The following is a 14375-nucleotide window of genomic DNA, read 5'->3' on the forward strand; positions in this document are numbered from 1 at the left end:
GCTATTACATATTTATTGAGCCAGGTACCCAACACGGTTTTTGGTGTATTATTTCCATTACCAAAATCTCATGAGGGTAGTTCTGACGCTATTGCTGTTGTATAAATGAAGAAACCGAGGCACTGACAGGGTACGTAACTTGTACACAGTGTGTTCTGGGAGTAATTCTGAACATAGTTACTCTCTACTACGTGGCCTCCCAGGGCATGGCTTTAATGTGTCATTTCCCACTCAGGGAGCTGGACCCACACTTCCTGCTGAATCAGCATCCCCCCCAGCAGGCGGTCGACCTCCCCTCCAATCAGATCTCAGCCTGTTTCTCCACCTTTATCCTCACCTTTTCTCTGCCTGGACCCTCCCCTTGGACGAAAACAGTCAAACACCCGTTTCCACCTGTTCCCCAGGCGTCTCCCACCCCCCTTCACACTTCTGCTCTCCTGGACTTGCTCATTTGTAAAGCGCGCCCCCATCTCCTCTCCCGTTCACTTCCTCCCATCCTTCCCGTCCTTGGGTAAGAGGACTTGGGCAAGTCCCGCCACCGCAGGTTGTGAGCAGAGTGGGAAGAGCATGGGTGACAAGTTTGTAAATGGGGCCATGTCCTGGCTGTGTCACAAGCTCCGTGTGGGACCCAGAAGTTGTCATTTAAACTCTCTGGGCCTCAGTCTCTTGATCAATTGAGTGTTGGACCTCATTTGAATTTTTAAAACTCACTATTATTCTTTTTGGCAGTAAAACTCTCCCTCCAATTCACTCTTCAGATCACCAGTACCCACCCCAGCAAAGACACAGCTGCCACCTTGAAACAGACCCCTTCCCCGCCCACCTGGGCCGTTCCCCTGGTGCCCAGGCACCTGCGAAAGGAAGCAGGACGACGCAGCCATTCCCACACAGCCTCACAGCTTGTTCGCTTCACCATAGTGGCATAGGTCATATTCTACCATTTACTTAATTGTTCTTGTAATCAACTCAGCATTTTTACTTAAATAAGCTCATTCTAAAAGGAAACTCTGTAATATCATTGTAAACAAACAAAAAACAGTATCACTTTCCATAAACAGAGGTTATATATATATATATATATATACCTACACGTCATATGTACATTATTTACTACATGCACATATTAGACATATATATCATGCACACAGTGTATACACTGTATAGATACACGTATAAACTATACAGCACACACACATTGGAAACAAAGCAATATCACTGCATATGAACTTTCAGCGAGATAGTCACCTGCCAGAGCCAGCAGCCCACTCCCTCTGTGCTAAACCACGGTGGAGCCTGCACCTAGGAGTCTTCCCACTGGGCGGGGAGGGGGGGGGCTGGGGCATTTGTACACCAGCTGCTGCCAGGTGCTAATCATGTGTTGCTGCTGCTTCTGGGTGGTGTCACTCCCTGGCACAGCTGGCTTCCCCGATTCTGAAAAAAGTCCCCAGGCAAAGAGATGCAGGGACTGGCAGTCGGCAGGCAGTGCAGTTCACTGTGGCCAGGGGGGCTTGGAGCGGGGCCACCACCCCAATGGGACAGCTCCCTGTTGCCCTCAGCAGCACGGGCAAGGGCTGCTTGCTTTTATCACCGTGGTCCCTGCTGACACTTGTGTCTTGCTGTTGTCACGACGTGGTTCTTGCCCATAAAGCATTCAGAACACTTTGTTCTCAGTCCTGATTCCTTCACCCCCATAAAATGTCTGCTCCTGATGCAGGAATATTTATACAACTAGAACATAGTTTTGCCGAAAAATTGTCTTAATTCTCCATGTCACCTACACTGAAAACCAGTCCTCACTAAACTTTAGAGGACAAAAATATCATGGGATCATTAATTCAGCTTCAAGGAGCAAAGGATTTCTCTTTGAGCATCTGCCTCCTTCAACCATGAAATCCCAGACAACTGCCAGGGAGTTGTGGCCCAGAACACCCGATCTCACTCAGAACACTATTTATAAAATTGCCCCGCGTGCAGTAGTCTTCACAGGCTATTTTCTTCCTTCTCAAATGTCCTCCAGCCTGTGTAGACGGCATTTATGCAATTCAGAGAAAGGTGCCTCCTCTGGATTAGTCAGCAGCGAGTCCTGTGACGCAGCTTCTGTGATCCAGTTAAAAATAGGAAACAGGCTGTTTTGCATAAGTCATCACTGTTGTGCAATGCTGGAGAACTGACCTCTTTTTTTCGGTTTCCATATTGTGTTACTTTACCTAAGAACAGATGAAAACTCTGTCGCCGACCATTTGGTCGAGACCTTTGTGTCTGGGACCGGGGCTCCCTGGCCCTACTTGTTTCCAGGTGCCTTGGTTGGCTTCTTCACCCTCTGACATTTACAGGCCCAACACTCAGCCCCAGGCTCGGGGCCTCTGCCTTTCTTCCCCTGCCCCAGGGGCTTGCAAACTCCAAGGCCTGCAGGGCCATGCAGATGGTATAAGTTTTGGACTTGGGCCATCTGAAAGGAGGGCAGCTCTCACTCACTTCTTTGCAGATGGGCCGACCTTCCCCAGAGCAACCAGGTACCTAGATTTTTATGGGAACCTGCCTGACCTTTAAATGTTAAAGATGAATTCAAATATTAACTTTGAAAAGTGGAGTAGAGGTCGAACCATGAGCTTGCGGTGTGTGGCCCCTGCCCCATCCTTTCCCCTTTGGGAAACACACGTGTTACCAGCCATAAGGCAGGGCTCTACACAATCCACAGCCTCAGCCCTCCTGCTGTTTCCCGTGCTTGATTCCCAGTGTGGAAGGAGGACAGGCTCACGACTTTGGCTCTGCCCTTTGCTAACCACGGATCTGCGGTTGAAGAGCTTCACCTCGCAGGGCCTCACTTCCTCTTCTGCAGAAGGCGGCGCGTAGAATCAGTGCCTTGGAGGGCTCTAACAAGCTCTCTGGTTCCTCATCTTCATCCCCCTCTTTCTTGCTCTTCTTGATCTCAAAAACCAGTTCCCCAACACATTCACTGACCCAGATACTTCCCAGAGTTTCTCAGCTTGGGACTCAGCTTTATTCGTGAGTCGGCTCCTGGCCAGCACAGCCAGCTCTACTGTTGCAGCATCTCCTAACTCTCCTTTTTTTCCAGTCGCGGCTGCCACCACCATCTCTTACCAAACCACTGCATTTGCTCCTGTCTCTACTTCAGTGTCCCTGCCCCTCCCAGCTCTAGAACTCTTTCTCCAAAATAAAACAAACAAAACTTTTAAAGCACTCTGTTCAGAGCTTTTCCTTGGGAGAGATTTTACAATGGCCATTTATAATTCCCAATACCCGTCACCTTGAATCCCAGTTGCCTGCTGCCCTTGCAGGTTAATGAGTTAACTCAGATGGTCCCGTTTCATCTCCGCTGGGCATGAGGGGAGGGCCCCTGGTGTGTGGCACAGTCAGGAGGCCTCTCCAGGAAACGCTCATCAGGATGCCGGGCATCTGCACTCCGGGAAGAGCTGTGCGTATTAAAGCAACATCTCAGAAACAAGTGTTTTAATGCATTGTGGGTAGTAATGTTACCAACATCAGGGAGGGGGAACTATTTCTTTTCACACCCAGAAGTACAAAAAAGTGCTAATTTCCAAGAAACAAAATGAGAAAATTTCTATTTATCCTTGGGGTGTGAATATTGGAGGCAGGACAAGATTCCAGAGACGCCAACCTCTGGCCTTCACCTGGTTTTCCCGCTGGTGAATGGACTGGTTTCTGAGGTCTGCTACAGCAAATGACCACAGACCAGGCGCCTTAGAACAACAGAAGTGTACGCTCTCGCAGGTGTGGCCGTTAGGAGCTGAATTCAGGGTGTCGGACGGGCTGTGCTCCTCCCACAGCCTCTAGGGAAGAATCCTCCTTGGTCTTTTCTACCTTCTGGCGATTGCTGGTGAGCCTTTGCTTTCCTGGCTTACCGCAGCATCACTACAGTTTCTGTCTTTGCGGCCCCATGTCAGTCTTCGTCCCTTCTGTGTCGATATTCTTTCTCCTTGTAAGATCAGCAGTGGCGGGATCAAGCCCACTCGATCCAGTGCGACCTCATCTTAACTTAGTTACAACTGCAAAGACCCTCTTTCCAAATAAGGTTGCATTCACTGGACTTGAACATATTTTTGTGGCGAACACACTTCAACCCAGTACAGTGAGTGACCAGCAAAGACTTTCCCCCACGCACAGCCTGCAGACTCAGCCCTTGAGAGACTGTCTTTTACAAGACAGGTCATAGCATAGCTGCACAGACAGGATGAGCTGTACGTGACCTCTGGTGCACGTTAGCTCTAAATGCAGGTCTGAGAAGGGCGGGAGAAATCAGAATCGGGTTTCTGATGCACAGATAGAGGAACGATGTTCTATGGAACAGAGTTACATCTTAGCCACAACATACAGTCGCTGTGTAGAGGCTCACTCAGCACCAGGAAGGGGTCTAGAAGAGGAACATCAGCAATACTGTGAGGTGAGCCCTGAGAGGCCTCATAAGTGAGAGCTACCAAGTGCCCGAATCAACGTGGTGCTTTACTGGAAGGCAAGGATGGTGCGAGGAGCCCCCAGTGATGGACAGGACTGGTTGCCGGCCTGAGGAGGAGCCTACCCACACCTGGCTACGAGGGGTAATTGTGCGGCAGGGAGTTCTGTCAGCTGATGTGAATGTCCACCTTGAAAAGATAAGATGATTTTCAACTGGCGTTAGTTGGCCCCGTCTGAGTGTTTCCTAAAAATCTCACAAGTTTCTAGCTGAGGAAGGAACTATGGTCAACACACACTCCAGGAGCAGAGCAAGCTGAATTCTAAGAATGGGTCAGATGGACCCTCCTTCATTCAACTGGCGAAAACCATGTTGGAAGCCTTGACAAACACAAACGGACCAGTCTAAAGAAAATGACAGTAAAATGACAAAATCTAATGTGTGTCATGACTCTGGTGCCCTCACTTTGTTGAGATGGTCCGGATCTCCACTGTTGGAGCTGAGACTGGCAGCTGTTCGATCGCAAAGGTGGCCAGCAGGGGGCAGCGTGCACGGTCCCAGGTGAAAGTTGGAGCCAAATTAGTCTGGGAGCCAGATGCTTCCCCAGGAGGCTGGCTTATCATACATGTGGAGAAAAAAAGTTTTGAAAAGAGTTGTGGAAAACAGCTGACAAGGAAACTTGTTTCTTGGCAAGGAAGCCACAGAGAAATTTTGTATTTCTAGTTGAAAAAAACGTCATGCCATAATGTGTTTAAATGCATTTTTAAAGCTAATTTCTGAGAAGATGATGTTCCCTTAATGGAAGACGTTCTGTATCAGGACAGGATGCAAACGGGGCTGGGAACTGACTAAGGTACAGGATGGGAACGCCTGGTAACTAGAGACAGGTTGGGTATGACATGGTGAAGGAACAAGTTGCCATGGAAACAAGCCCCTAAATGGAACCCAGCCATCTTGAGAACATACACAATACAAAAAGGAGGGAAGGAGACCCGAGACCTGCTCAGTGGCCAGGAGTTCTCAGGAAGGACGTGAGGGTGCTGTCCATATCAGCTATCTGGAAAAGAAAGCCGAGGGCTGCCAAAAGCCACCAAAAGGGAGAATAAAATTCAAAGCTTGGTGGATATTTTGAATTTGGCCTTATTCATTTGTCATCCACTTGTTGGTTCATTCCAAGACCTGCTGGCTGAGTACCTACTGAATACCCGGCACTGTGCTGGGCAGTAGGGCTGCTGAGAAGAAAGGGACATGGTTCTAGGTCACAAGGAGCCTGCTGTCTCTGCCCGTTCTCTGGAGGGGCAAGACCTAAACATAGTCCTGGCGTCTCACTGCTGGAAATCAACCCTCCCTTTGCCCTGCAGCTCTGATCCTGTTCTAGGGAACCTGCCAGGCCTCCTTCTTTGATGGATGAGTAGCGTCCTTACCACCCTGCCTTGGATTGCAGCTCCTCCCAGACTTCTTGGTCTTTTTGGCTTCAACCCCATCCTGGTGGCGTGGCGGGTCCTCACACTTGCTAGCATTCTCCTCTGCCCAGACACCTGAGTGCTCGTTCTGACCTCCTCTCACAGCCTCCTGCTGGGCTTTCTCTGAACTTGCTGGCAGCATCCTACTCATGTCACCATCCTCCTGGGCCAGCGCATCTTCTCCACGGGTTCTTGGGCGCAGTCCTAGCTTTGGCCGGCACGACTGTTCCTGTCCCTGGCTTTTGCAGGTTACCTTCAGTAAGGATGGTGCAATGACTCGGGGAGGGCACTCACATCCCTGACTGTTCCGCAGTCCCCCCCAACCACCCCACTGCATATCAGGGAACAGACCTGCCAGCTCCCTGCAGTGGTTCCTGACAACTCCTCCTCCTCTGTCACCTCCCCTGAGCTTCCTGTCGAGGTCCCAGTTATTCTCCCCATCTCTTGGCACCCTCCCCTTGAAAGTGTCCTTCTGTTGTTACTGTGATCTCACCAACCTATTTTTAAATCTCCCATGGTCTTCATAATTGCTTTCATCCTGAATCTTTTTTTTTTTACTACAAAATAACTTTCCAGAGCAACAAAATTTTTAGCATAACATGGATATAATCATATTCTACCCATTACACACATATTGTTTTATTATCCACAAACTTCATTTGGTTCTTTTGACAACGCAGTAGACAGGGACCAAGAAATTGAGGTTCAGAGAGGTTGCATGACCGTCCCAGGCCACACACTGAGGAGTGATGAGAGCCCTCATTTCCTGCCAAGCTCCGAGCTCCTTGTGGGTGTCAGGGGTCCTGTGGTGCGTGAGGCACAGCCTTTTGGGCTTTGAGTCTTTGCCCACACCATGCCTCACTTTTACTCTAAGGTATTTCTTTTTTAGTGTAAAGCCAAAGAATTTTAATAAACAGAAACACCAATGCATGCTTTCATTCCCTCCTTTCCCATTTGATCCAGTGGCACAGTGGTGGAGTCTAGGGTCTTACAATTAAGATTCAGGAGGCTCTATTTTTCCTTTGTTGGAAGGAAGGAAGGGAGGGAGGGAGGGAGGAAGAAGGAAGGAAGGAAGGAAGGGCGGAAGGGGCCACAACCAGAAAATCTTTTATTCAGGAGCTCTTGAAACCCCATCACGTCCTGCGTAGTAACCGTGGGTGGGTACAAGTCTCAAGAAGCCCAGTAACTCGTGGACTCCTCTCCCAGGAAGGGCAGAGTCTACATCTCACTGGGCTACAAAGCCCCCTCGCTCTCAGCAGACCAGGGCAGAGCCAGTGATTGAATGATTGGCGGGGCTGCTGTCTGTTCTTTAGAGTGGAGAAAGCAGGACGTCTCCTTACTGGAACCCCCAAGACTAGAGAATTATTTACAGTGAGTTGGCCGTGGAGTGTGAAGAAACTCAGAGCACTGGAAACAAGATAGAACACAGACCTGGGGGAGGGGCAGGGGAGAACACACAACTCTGCGATGTCTGACTGCAGTGTGCAGCGGAGTCCAGAAAGCTCCAGGCCTGAAGTCGGGTGGGACCCGGCCACCAGCCGGCTCACCAGCCGGCTCACCGCCCAGCCCTCGTTCGGCCGCCAGGGCCGTGCGGCTCTGCGGGGCCCGCAGCCACTGCGCCTGAGTTGGTGACGGGCCTCGCTGGAATCTTGCTGAACAGANCACGCTCCTTGTGGGTGTCAGGGGTCCTGTGGTGCGTGAGGCACAGCCTTTTGGGCTTTGAGTCTTTGCCCACACCATGCCTCACTTTTACTCTAAGGTATTTCTTTTTTAGTGTAAAGCCAAAGAATTTTAATAAACAGAAACACCAATGCATGCTTTCATTCCCTCCTTTCCCATTTGATCCAGTGGCACAGTGGTGGAGTCTAGGGTCTTACAATTAAGATTCAGGAGGCTCTATTTTTCCTTTGTTGGAAGGGAGGGAGGGAGGGAGGAAGGAAGGGAGGGAGGAAGGAAGGAAGGAAGGAAGGAAGGAAGGAAGGAAGGAAGGGAGCGGGGAAGGGGCCACAACCAGAAAATCTTTTATTCAGGAGCTCTTGAAACCCCATCACATCCTGCGTAGTAACCGTGGGTGGGTACAAGTCTCAAGAAGCCCAGTAACTCGTGGACTCCTCTCCCAGGAAAGGCAGAGTCTACATCTCACTGGGCTACAAAGCCCCCTCGCTCTCAGCAGACCAGGGCAGAGCCAGTGATTGAATGATTGGCGGGGCTGCTGTCTGTTCTTTAGAGTGGAGAAAGCAGGACGTCTCCTTACTGGAACCCCCAAGACTAGAGAATTATTTACAGTGAGTTGGCCGTGGAGTGTGAAGAAACTCAGAGCACTGGAAACAAGATAGAACACAGACCTGGGGGAGGGGCAGGGGAGAACACACAACTCTGCGATGTCTGACTGCAGTGTGCAGCGGAGTCCAGAAAGCTCCAGGCCTGAAGTCGGGTGGGACCCGGCCACCAGCCGGCTCACCAGCCGGCTCACCGCCCAGCCCTCGTTCGGCCGCCAGGGCCGTGCGGCTCTGCGGGGCCCGCAGCCACTGCGCCTGAGTTGGTGACGGGCCTCGCTGGAATCTTGCTGAACAGAACAGGACAGGGACAAACACGGTGTGTGGGAGGCTGCGCTGACTGGCGTTCTTTCCAGGGGCCCGCAGTGACTCAGGGAAGCGGTGCAGGCTGCAGAACTTGTCATTTGCCTATTGCTCACTCCCTTTCAGCTCTGTGCTGGCTGCTTCCTGGGCACAGGCTCCTCTGAACCTCACAAGAAACTTCCGACATCGGTGCTGCCGTCCCCTTTGATAGAGGAGGAACCTGAGGCTCAGAGCAGTCAAGTCTCTTGTCCACGGTCTCCTGCGTGCAGAACTAAAACCTGTGCCCTTAACCCTCTGTAAAAACACGCTGCCTCTTACCTGTGTCTGCCAATTTCTCCGACCCGGTCTCACGTGCACCTCACGATAACCCTCCGACTACACGGGGTGAAAGTCGTCACTTCCAGTTGGGGAAATTAAAGCTAAAAGCGGTTGAGTGCATGGCCCAAGGTCACACAGCTAGAAAGGGACAGAGGACATTGGAGAACACAGCCCTTGGACATGGTTTCAGGAGCCTATTCAACACAAATCTAATATTAGTCACATCTCATGACGCGTGTAAAGTCATTCCCCTGAGGTTCCCACCCCACAGGGTTTCAGTGTGAGGTGGGGGGGGGGGGGGAGCAGAGGGCAGGAGACTCCAGAGGCAGCAAAGACGGGTGCAGTGGTGGGAAGTGGAGGTGGGGGGGGGAGTGGGGTGGGGAAGTGGGGGAGTTGGTGCTGGTGGTGAACCAGAGGTTTCTGTAGAATTAACCAATGAATTTGATCCAGGAAAACGCTGTTATAACAACTCAGAATAACAAATCTGTTTCCAAACCAGCTCTGGTTCCAATGGCGTTTTTCACAGTGGCTATCACTAAGTTGCCATCTCTGACCACTTCGCAGTCTGTCTCCGACCATTGCAAGACTTGGTCTTTAAACTCTGAGAAGAGAGCTGAGGGGCACTGCCCCGGGGCTTCTTAAAGGGAGTCACGGTCACTCGGAGACCTTTGCTTTCAGCTGCCCTCTCGGCGCCTTGCCTTCGTATTCTCCAACCACCTGAGCTCCCGATCCCCCACTTACATTAACCAACTTATTTGAAAGTGGTTATGTGCACCTCTTGTTTGTTTTTTTTTTTAAGTTTTACATTGTGGTAAAATAGAGATTCCACATCAAATTTACCAGTGTGGCCATTTTAAAGGAGCTTCTCACACAATTCACAATGCTGCGCCAATGTCACCACGCTCTAATTTCTGAACATCCCTACCAGCCCACAGAGGAACCCTGAACCCACTGAGCAGTCGCTCTCCACCCCTCCCCCGCCCAGGCCCTGGCAGCCCTTAATCTCTTTGTCTCTTTGGATTCACCTGCTCTGAGTGTTTCTTATAAATGGAATCCTATGGTATGGGGCTTTGGGGGTGGGGCTTCCTTCACTTAGCCTGTTTGTCAAAGTTCATCTGTGTTGCCGCCCGTGTTGTCATTTTTCCTGTGTCGTCTCAGTATTTTTTTACAGTTGAATACTATTCCATTGTACGGATAGAGTACATTTGTGTTTATGCATTTAATGGCTGGTGGGCTGGTGGCCATTTGGGTTGCTTCCACATTTTTGCTATTATAAATATTTTTGCGAGCCAAAGTCACCCCAGTTAACTCAATTAAAAAGACAATTTGTGCGCACGTGTTTGCTGGAACACCTGTTGTGGATTCTTTGGGGTATATACCTGGTCATTTGATAACTCTGGTAACGTCCTGAGGACCTGCCACACTGTCTTCCACGCTGCGCCTGTTCTTGGCCTGACCTCATGCCAGGCGCTGGAGCTGGAGAAAAGGTGCTGGAGCTGGAGAGAGGGAAAAGATATGGCGTCTGTGCGGATGAGTCTGTAGCCCAGGTAGGAAGACTGGCATGTGCTTGGGGCCGTAACGGGAGTGTGTTAACTGGTGACTTTATTTGCATGAACTCAACCCTTTCTGAGAATCTGTCAAGCCTGTAATGGGGACAGTTCTATGGGATATTAGAACTCCTAACTTTCCCAGAATATTCATGACTGGTAATTAATCAGAACTATGTACTATAGGCCTTAGAAACTCGGAGGACAAACTGTGAAAGTCAAGGACGGCTTTGGGGCTTGGAATAGACACTGAAGCCAGGAAAGCTGTAATACCTACTATTTATTTAGTGGTATGTGCCCCATACCATCTTTTTATTCCAAAAGCACAACAAAACATAAAAGGACCCCCAATCTCAAAAAGGGAAGAGTTGATTCTATCCTCAAGAGGTCTCTGTTAGTTACACTGACTGTTTCATTGTAATTCATTGTTGACTTGTGTTCACTCAACAAGCTTTTTCTACTATGTGCCAGGTACTATGTTAGATACTCGGGGTCGTGATGCATTTACCCATGGAGGTTGCAAGGAGGGATAAAAAGAAAGCAGAAGGTCTGGGTCTGGGCAATCACGAAGACACCAAAGCTCCCTGCAGGGAGAGGGCTGAGTGCCTTCTCTCCTGCTCTGTAGCTCCCCCTGCAGAGCAGAGCTGTGGCCCACAAGCCCAGTGGCTGGTTCGTGTTCCAGTCCACCCTTCTTGTCACAATCCAATGTAGCCTTGATTTCTTCCCCATTTTCTGTCCCTCACTTCCCCTACTTGAATGAAAGACCTGCCTGAGCCCCTTTCTGCTGAGGTTTAACAAAGAGAAAATGTCTCTCTTTCTCCACAAGTTTGAGGCACAACCTAATGTTTGTGAGAATGTGAGCCAATGGAAATGCTTACACTCTGTTACGGAGGGCGCAGCTTTCTACCTAGGAGAAAAATTTGTCAGGAGCAAAGTAAGAGGAGAAGGCGTATACACCTGAGGACCCATTGGTCCCATTCCTGTCTGCCTAGAGGAACCCTCACGGCGAATACAAGGAACCTGTGCACAAATGCTGACACCAGTGCTGTTCGTGACAACAAGGCGACGGAACGCCCTAAATGCCTATCAACAGGAAGATGGGTAAATTGATTGGATATGGTTACATGATGAAATATCATCTAGCAATAAAATGGGAAACGACAGCCAGCCATATCAAAACAGATAGCTCCCCAACACACTGCCTGCAAAAAAAAGCAGAAATCCATATAATTCATGCTAAAAAACAACAAACTAAAAAACAAGACACACTATAGGATACTTTTGTGCAGTGTCGCTGCGGACAGCACAGTGCTCCCAGAGGTGTGCCGAGAGAGCAAAGGTGTAAAGGGTGTGCATGGGACGGGAGCTCCAGATGCAGGGCACCGGTCCCTCGGGGGCAGAAGGGGAAGGAAAGGGAGAAGAAACAGGGCACTTAAACTGTATTGGTAAAGATTTATTTTTCTGAAAAAAATTATTTCTTAACTGGAATAACAGGTCCATAGGTACGGTTATGTTAAATATTTACTTTTTGTATGTTTTAATAAGTTCACCATGTATTTGAATTTCAAAAATGACTCAAGACCTCACAGTCAGTAAATAGAAATTTAGAGCTCACGCCCGCCTTTGTTTTTTGCTTCCAGTGGAAGGAGAATTTAGAGAAGGAACGCTACTCAGTCTGTCTGTCCTTTAGTGTGTCCACCAGAGGCCATACTGAACAACAGAGTGTGAGATATTAATAGTTTTCCTGTTGCCTTATATGATTATTTAGAAATATGTTTCTGCAAAACATTTGCAACAAAGCCTAATAAAAGCAAGAAAGGGATCCTCTTATGATCTCAAACGACTTTGTTGCTGCAGAGTCCTTTGGCTCTTGCATCCTACCCAACAGATCTGTCAGACTGATCATGAATCTGCATTCTCCACTTAGAGCTACCTGACACCAACACGCTCCACAAAATGTGTTTCTGATTTTGTGGAGAATGCTCACTGACTCCATCTATATCAACTCAGGAACTTAGCAGGAGCTCCTTCACCTCTCCTTTATTTAAAAACGAACTGTCCCTCGAATGCCCATCAATTGCCAGGCACTGAGCTACATGCCAGAGGAACACAGTGAACTGGGCAGGCCCTGCCCTGCCTGAGCTTCCCGCTTCCTGGAGGAGGGTGACAGGACAACAGGTAATGGTTGTGCAATGAGACGCGGTTCTGTGATTGGGTGTGTGCGGGGCGCTGCGAAGGAGGAGATAAAAGTGGGATTGAACCCCACCATGTTGAATCTGGGAATGCCTCAGAGAGGGCTTGACAGTTCAGCTGAACACTAAGGATGAGTGAGAAGTGGCTTCGAAATTAAAAAGCCATTGAATTTTTTTCCTCAAGGATTCTGTCATCTAATTGTGGAGTTTCTTTTTTTTAAATGACTTTATTGTTGTTCAATTACAGTGGTTAATTGTAGAGTTTCTATTGGCAACCAAAGAAGAAGAGGAAGGTAATAAAATATTTTAACGCATTTCTGAGGAAAAAGAGACCCATGGTTCCCCATTAGGTGCAGGTCACTGTCCTTTCTCAGGTGTGTTCAATACAAATCACAGTCGAGTGAGTGATTCCCACCACCCTCTGCCAAATATAGCATGATCTAAGTGAGTAAGTCGGGGGCAGATACCCTGCAATGAGAGCATGATTGCCTGAGTGTCGCCTGATCCACATTTTATAAATTCCTCTTGACCTGTTTACCTGGGAGAAGAAATGCAAGCTCAGCTTCTGCACACAGAAGGATCCCAGCACAGACCAGGAAGCACAGGGGAGAGGGCACCTTTCAGCCATTCCGGTTCCCCCGAATTCTCTCAGGTCCTGCATTCAATGGAGCGAGTGGACAACCGACCTGGGAGTCACCCTAAGGTTGAGTATCCACTTTGATTCCATGGCATCTGCTGAGGGACCTGATTTCCGGAGTTGCTGGAGCAAAGGTCACCTGGGGAATGATGCTTCCGAAACAAAACCAACCTCCCAGTGTCCCAGTTCCTCTAGTTAGAAAACTCGGATATAAAATGAAGGTTAAATGTTTATTAATTATAACGGAGAACTAAGTGTTTATTAATTACAACCGGATGTAACATCATAGCTTGCTGATATTAAACAAATGTCGCCCTTAAAAGTACGTCAAACAAAAAAGGGATTTTTTTAAAATTCAAAGTAAAAAAATCTAGTACAAGCAAAGATAACATTTTGAAGTACCATCAAGGCATTTTCACACCGACTTCCCATCACAATAATATTCCTTTATATCTTCAATTTCACACAGCAGCAAAGTCACAGCAAGAACGACAGTGACTGCTTCTGAAAGGAAACCAAAGAGGCCTGGAGCGCTTATTCTTTCAGAAGGACCTCGGGGAGCTGAAATAAGGCTGCCTTCTCCACGCGGACGATGTGATGGCAACCGTGGGTCCTTTTCTCTGCCTCTGCTTTTGAACAGAGCGAAAGGAACTCAGTGTAACAGTCCCTTTCGCAAACAGGTGCAGGGCTCTAGCTTAACCCTCAGGGAATGCTGTCTCCAAAGTAAACCTTGCCCTGTTCCCCAGATGCTGCCCAAAGCATGTGATAGCACTCAGCAGAATTCCTTCCTCTGGCTAATCTTCCTTTGAATTTTTCACACCGTCTTCCTGGACGGCAAGAATGATTTCAATAGCCAGGAAATGACCAAAAAGCTGAAATGTTTGGCCCTATAGCATTGATAAAGACTCACAGCCCTCAATCGAGAAAGAGGGCACAGCCCAGAATGCACAAAGCCGTATTGTTCAGGTCACAGGGTTTACGGAGGAAAACAGGTTATCGTCATGTGAAAACATGCAGTGCCGAGCTGGGTGTGTCAGCCCTGGTCCTCTGGCAAACGGTGTCCCCAGTTGACCCGAACATCTATCCCTCAGGTCAGCTTTTGGGTAAGAGTTTGCAGACTGCAGTCTTTGGAAACATCTGAAAATGTAGCACAGATTTTAGAAATCTAGAGTCAGGTGAAATTGCAAAACAGAAAACGTGCAGATTT

Source organism: Sturnira hondurensis, unplaced genomic scaffold, assembly GCF_014824575.4.
Source record: "Sturnira hondurensis isolate 20B ecotype Veracruz unplaced genomic scaffold, ASM1482457v3 Scaffold0006413, whole genome shotgun sequence".
NCBI classification, from domain to species: Eukaryota; Metazoa; Chordata; class Mammalia; order Chiroptera; family Phyllostomidae; genus Sturnira; species Sturnira hondurensis.